General features: G+C 48.4%; 1 protein-coding gene across 6 annotated transcripts in view; it reads right to left on the reverse strand.

The window, feature by feature from the left end:
• The window catches only part of LOC148442679 (uncharacterized), an 81,194-nt gene that overhangs the window by 12,958 nt on the left and 61,872 nt on the right, over window positions 1-6,364 (reverse strand). For 2 of the 6 annotated variants that reach the window (XM_088463643.1, XM_088463639.1), the window contains exon 1: window positions 6,078-6,140. The exons of 1 other annotated variant lie outside the window; for it this stretch is intronic. The gene's annotated coding sequence lies outside the window, so the exon portion shown is untranslated. Of the gene's footprint in view, window positions 1-5,913; window positions 5,969-6,071; window positions 6,141-6,364 lie in introns of those variants that run through there. 3 more of the 6 variants (XM_088463640.1, XM_088463642.1, XM_088463641.1) reach the window with 3 other exon arrangements.

Raw genomic sequence — 6,364 nt, forward strand, 5'->3', positions numbered from 1 at the left:
TTACATTTGGGATCTAACCCATGTGTCCAATACTATATGCAGCTATATGTACATTATCCCAAAAGGATTTCATGGGAAAGTTTATATACATTGTATTGTATCAATAACTGATGTATTATATTGCTGCCTACTCAGATATATGATATTATTTATGTATGTTACATGTGATTATTCTATGTATGTTACATGTGAATGCACCATATCAGATATATGAGATTACTGTATGTATGTTACATGTGACTGCACCATGTCAGATAGATGAGATTACCCTATGTATGTTACATGTGACTGCACCATTTCAGATAGATGAGATTACCCTATGTTACATGTGAATGCACCATGACAGATATATGGGATTATTTATGTATGTTACATGTGACTGCACCATGTCATATAGATGGGATTATTCTATGTATGTTACATATGACTGCACCATGTCAGACATATGGGATTATTCTATGTATGTTACAAATGAATGCACCATGTCAGATATATGGGATTATTTATGTATGTTACATGTGAATGCACCATGTCATATAGATGGGATTATTCTATCACCGGTGACCAGAACAAAACGAATCTGAAGCACAGGTGCGACAGGGTGGGAGTCCTGTGGAACCCTATGGATTTCGTAGAAAGAGAGATAACAAAGGTAAGTTCTTACCATCTCTCTACTTTTCTACCTCAGGGTCCATAGGGTATCCACAGAATACCTTGGGGATCTCCCAGAGCAGTCCCTTGAAGGGTGGGGACGATCCTGTGCAGAAAGGAGAATCCACTGCCCGAAGGAAGCAACCTGAGAGGTAAAGGTATCAAAGACATATACCTCACAAAAGGTATGGACAGAAGACCACGTTTCTGCCTTACAAAGCTGAACAGTCGAGACGCCACGGCAAACTGCCCACGAAGGACCCACAGACCGAGAAGAATGTGCAGTAACAGAGGGAGGTACAGGAAGGCCCTCATGAGCGTAAGCCTCAGAAATCATCATACGAATCCACCTAGCCAAACACTGTTCAATGGCTGGCCATCCCTTCTAGTGAAAACCATAGAGTAAAAACAAGGAGTCTGACTTCTGAAGGGAACTGGTAAGGTCCACATAAATCCTGAGAGCACGTACCACCATCCAATGAGGCCTCACCTGCCGAAAGGTCAGGAGAGGAGAGTTAAAGTCCGGCACTATAATTTCCACATTAATGTGGAAACTAACCACCACTTTATGAAGGAACGAGGGCAAGTCTGAAGCACTGCACTGTCCTAGTGAAAAATCAGAAACAGAGGGTGATAGCAGAGAGCCCCCAAATCTGACACCCTTCTGGCTAAAGCAAGAGCCAGAAGAAACACAGAATTTGCTGTAAGTTATTTGAAATCCACTGAGCCCAGGGGTTCAAATAGAGGTCCCTGGAGATCCCGCAGGACCACAGCCACATCCCAAGGAGCCACAAGAGGGACAAGGGGAGGCTGACTGCGAAGGATGCCTTGCATAAAGGTGCGGATATCAGGAAGAGGAGCAATCCTACACTGGAACCACACCGATAGGGCAGAGACATGCACCTTCAATGAGGCAAGGTGGACACCTTGATCTAAGCCTGCCTGCAGGAAAGCCAGAACTCTGGATATCCGAAACACCTGGGGAACGTACCCTTTAGGGCGAGGCAATTCAAAGTAGGTATGCCACACCCTGTGGTAAACCCTGACAGAAGCAGGTTTCTGAGCTCTGAGCATGGTATTAACCACAGAGCTGGAAAAACCTTTGGACCTCAGGAGGGATGTCTCAAGAGCCATGCCGTCAATACAGCCGAACCAAATCCAGGAAAAAGCAAGGACCTTGAGACTACAGGTTGACAGAGAGACTATGAAGATCTGATTACCAGTGACGTCTGGGCCACACTGGAGCTACAAGCAGGATCATGCCTCCTTCTTGCTTTAACTTTCGAAGTACTCAAGGAAGAAGGGAGAATGGAGGAAACAGGTACGCAAACTGGAAGGTCCACCATACTGACAGAGCGTCTACCAAGAGAGCCTCTGCGCATCTAGTTCTGGACCCGTACACAGGCAGCTTGTGAATGTGTTGGGAGGCCATAAGGTCTACCACTGGATGGCCCCACTTGTCCACTAGGAGCTGAAACACTTCTTGGTGAATAGACCATTCCCCTGGATGCACGTCTTGACGGCTGAGGAAGTCCGCTTCCCAGTTGAGTACTCCTGGTATGAACACTGCCAATATGGCCGGGAGATTGCCTTCCACCCATGTCAGAATGCATGACACCTCTGTCACTGCGGCCTGACTTCGAGTTCCTCCTTGACGGTTGATGTAAGCCACAGTCGTAGCGTAGTCTGACCGAACCTGCACAAGCTTTCCGTGAAGTATGAGTGCTAGAGGGCAATGAAGACTGCCTGAAGTTTCAATATGTTAATTGGTAGCGCAGACTCCACTGCTGTCCACTGACCCTGAAAGAGTGTGGACCTGTCAAAAAGCGCCCTGCCCTCACAGCCTTCGGGAGCCGTTCTCACCCGCGGGACGCAGTGTCCCGCGGGTGGAGAAACATCCGGTGACCCGGTCACCGCCGGAGAATAGACGCCGGGTGCATGCTCCCTGTCTGCAGGGCTTGGGGACTGCCCGGCGTGTCCGTAAGTGCCGGGCACGCCCCCAAGAGTGACGAAAAGGGGACGCATCTTATAGACACGCCCCCTTTTCCGATGACCACGCCCCCTTGTCGGTCGCGCGCGGCATGCCCTCTCTTGCTCCGGCGCCCTGCCTCCCGCCGGAGCTAGAGGGAACACTATATAAGCAAGGACTGTATTGCTTTCTGGAGTTGTAGAGCCTCGTCATAGTCTGACAGAGGACCTGTGCAGAAAAACTGATAGGGAGGCCTTCCGCGTAAGAAGAGTCCCGTTAGGCTGAGGACTTATGCTTGGACCTGGCAGTCTTCTTGAGGCCTGTCTGTCTAGGGAAGGGCTGACCTGTAGGCTCACCTTGGGGCCGAAAGGACGAGGTCCAGGACCCCAAAGTAGTATAAGCCGAAAGCAGACACGCATACTTAGCCGCTGCCAACGTATTCACAATCTTGTCCCAGTGTGGACCAAACAAGATTTCACCATTATAAGGCAACCACTTCAATCCTTTCCTAGAGTCCACGTACGCTCTCCAAGAGCACAGCCCTAAGGAACTGCGAGCTGACACAGCAGCAGCCGAAATCTAGGAAGCTAAGAGACTGACATCCAAAGCAGTCTCATTAATATATGTGGCTGAATCACAGAGCTTACACCCAAGAGTTGATCTCTGGTGGCATCCGAAAGAAGGATTCCACTAGGGAGTCCGTCCCAGAACTCTCCTCGGCCATGGCCAGCCTGGGGGCAGCCCCTGAAAGAGAATACATCAACCCTTTTATCCGTAACAACACTGACAACACTTGTTGTGAAGGCTACAGAAAAAAAAGGTATAGTTATATAGTCTGACAGAATAGAAATACAGACAGCGCTAGCATTTTAAAGTCACATATAATGCAGCAAACACATCTGCATAATGGCACTATAATCAACTACACAGACACAGAGGGCCTGATTCAGAGCCGGACGCTATTTGCGCTCGCTCGTTCAGAAAAAAGGGGTGGCTATTCAAATTAACCGTTTGCTCTTTGCGGTCTGTTCACGCCTCTATGTCTGAACGAGCGAACAAAACTTGCGGTCGTAAATTTGAAAAAAAATGCCCCCTGGCCGCTCGCATCATACGTCATGTCCGCTATTTATTAGATTAATCGAGTACATCGAACAGCGTATGAACTGCTCGCTATTCTTGTGGTTGGTTTTTCCTACCGCAATCTTGCGAGCAGTTCTGACTATAAAATAACCAAGTGACGTGGTCAATGACGCTGTTTTAGTTATGCACACCCTTAAAACGCCCGTTTTGACCTTTAAGCACGCCTGCGTTCTGAATTCCACTCCCCGTTTTCAAGCACCTTCCCGTTACCACCCACATACTCCTAGTCCTGTCACTCAAAATAGCAGGCATTCGCTATTTAGCGAACGATTTTCGGCCGCACTGACTGGTTCGCGCATGCGTATTACAATCCGTACGCATGCGCAGATGTGCGAACATCGCTCATAACGAACGAGCGGCCGCTTACGAGCGGCTCTGAATGAGGGCCAGAGTCTGGTAGCAATAGTGCTGCACACACCGACCTTATCATTGAGGAGAGGTATGCAGGGGGACCCGGGCCGCATATACCAAGGAAACCATTCTGCCTAATAGAAAATGGCCGCCGTCCAGGGGAGGAACTCTGTCACAGACCGCTGCGGAAAGGTGCTGTGAGCAGCGGGGGAGGCTCCGGCTGTGTGACAGGGAAGGTGCTCTCCCCTGGCATGCTATAACCCCCGGGACGCTGGAGCGTATCCTCACCGCTGCAGCCAGACGTCCCTGGTGGCCTAGTGGTAGTGCAGGCTCAGTGCCCAGCTCCACGCACAGCCGTCCCCAGGAAGCCCACTACTCTGGGGACAATGAAGGACCGTGAACCAGCAGGCGCCTACCACAGACGCCAGCTGTTTACCTGCAGTACCCCCCGTGCAGCCCAGCCACAGTCCCAGGCTTCATGCTAGCGGAAACCCCAGAAGCCCGCCGAGATCCCCGGATCAGTAGCGGCGTCTCGGCGCCAGCGGGGTGTCGGAGCGGCAGCACGGACATCCATTGGACTGTTAGTGCTGAAGATTTTCTGGGGCTGGTAACAGCCCCTCCATGCAGTGCCCCGATTCCGGCCGGGAACCTACGAAACTGACGGTGCCTTGGCCAGGGGGTGGGGTATAGGAGATGGGGGCCCCCAGGCCAAGGAAGAATATTTTAACTGTAGTGTCCGATGATCACCGTCCATCACCTATAACCCCAAGGTATCTTGTGGAACCCTGAGGTAGAAAATGGGTTTAAAGAATTGGGTCTGGTTCTTCAGGGGGCCATATGGATGCAACAAGTGTTTTAAACTTCGCACGTGACCGCAGCAGGCGTTTTTTTAATGATTTAAAAAAACACATGCTGCGGTCACATGTAATGTTTAAAATACATCTATACGGCCCCCCGAAAAACCAGACCCAATACTTTAAACCCATTTTCAATGTTTTTTATTTTCTCCGCAAAATATTTGCGCGGTCGCTTTTCGGCAAAGTACGCAACTTATGAAACAAATTTGTGGTAATTTTATTAGGGAAGTGTCCAAAGGCTTCTAAAAGAAATCCCCACATTTTTAGGCAAAAATAGGGATTTTGCTATTCTTTTCTCCAGGTCTAAGATGGAGAAAACGTTTCTCCTGTTTTTCACTATAAAAGTGCGATAAATTATCGCGGGGTGATAAAAATCGGCTGATTGTCGGCCGATAATTATCGCCGTTAATTGAATACGGCCCTTAGTGTGATATATATATATATTCCCCATACCTCTGAGCACTGGGTGATGATGTATTTGTCTGACCATAAATGATACAGATAATCAGTATATACGTCTCCCATCACACAGCTGGTCAGTGCTGATGGGTTATTGGCCCTGGTTAGACCAGGCTTTATATCGTCTTTCTGTTACGTTCTGTGTATTTCCTGACTTATTGCGCTATACAGATAACACCTCGGTCATTTCTTACTGACACTATTACAGGTTATGTTATATTATTAGTAGGGTGGGTGCCCCAAAATATAGAGAGAACTTCCTGCTTCTGTTGTTACCTGTATAATGATAATGCAGCACCAGAGTCTGCTACAGCTGTATATTAGTAACAAAAGGTTCTGCTGCACCTGTATTACAACTACACTGGTGACTGCTCCACCTGTATAAAAATAATGCAGCACCAAAGTCTGCATCATCTGTATTATAAAACCATAAGGATCTGCTCCACCTGTATCATACCATTATAGCAACACTGGGGTTTGCTTTACCTGTAAACATAGTGCAGCACTAGAGGCTGCTCCAGCTGTATTATAGTAACACCAGGGTCTATTACTTCTGTATTATAAAGAACACTAGTGTCTGCTCTACCCATATAATGATAATACAGCACCACAGTCTGCTCCCCCTGTATAACAATAATAAATACCATCACCTGCTGCTTCTTCCTCCTGCTGGAACCATAACCCGGAAGCTGCAGTAAATAGAAGAAACGCCCCCTCTACATAGCCCCGCCCCTCTCCTCTGGATGTTACTATAACACATGTCTACCCCGCCCCCAGTATCATAGTGACCATCCCCCTCCGTGCGGTGATTGGCAGCAACGAGTAGCAAAGTAGGAAGGACGTCCTGTAACTAAGCAGCTACCTCCACCTGCCGCTCTCAGCTTCATCACTAGAGTAAAAGCTGTATAGTCTAATGGTGTCCTCATGTACGGTGACC

The sequence above is a fragment of the Taudactylus pleione genome, unplaced genomic scaffold, assembly GCF_031769625.1.
Source record: "Taudactylus pleione unplaced genomic scaffold, aTauple2 ptg001421l, whole genome shotgun sequence".
In the NCBI taxonomy this organism is placed as follows: domain Eukaryota; kingdom Metazoa; phylum Chordata; class Amphibia; order Anura; family Myobatrachidae; genus Taudactylus; species Taudactylus pleione.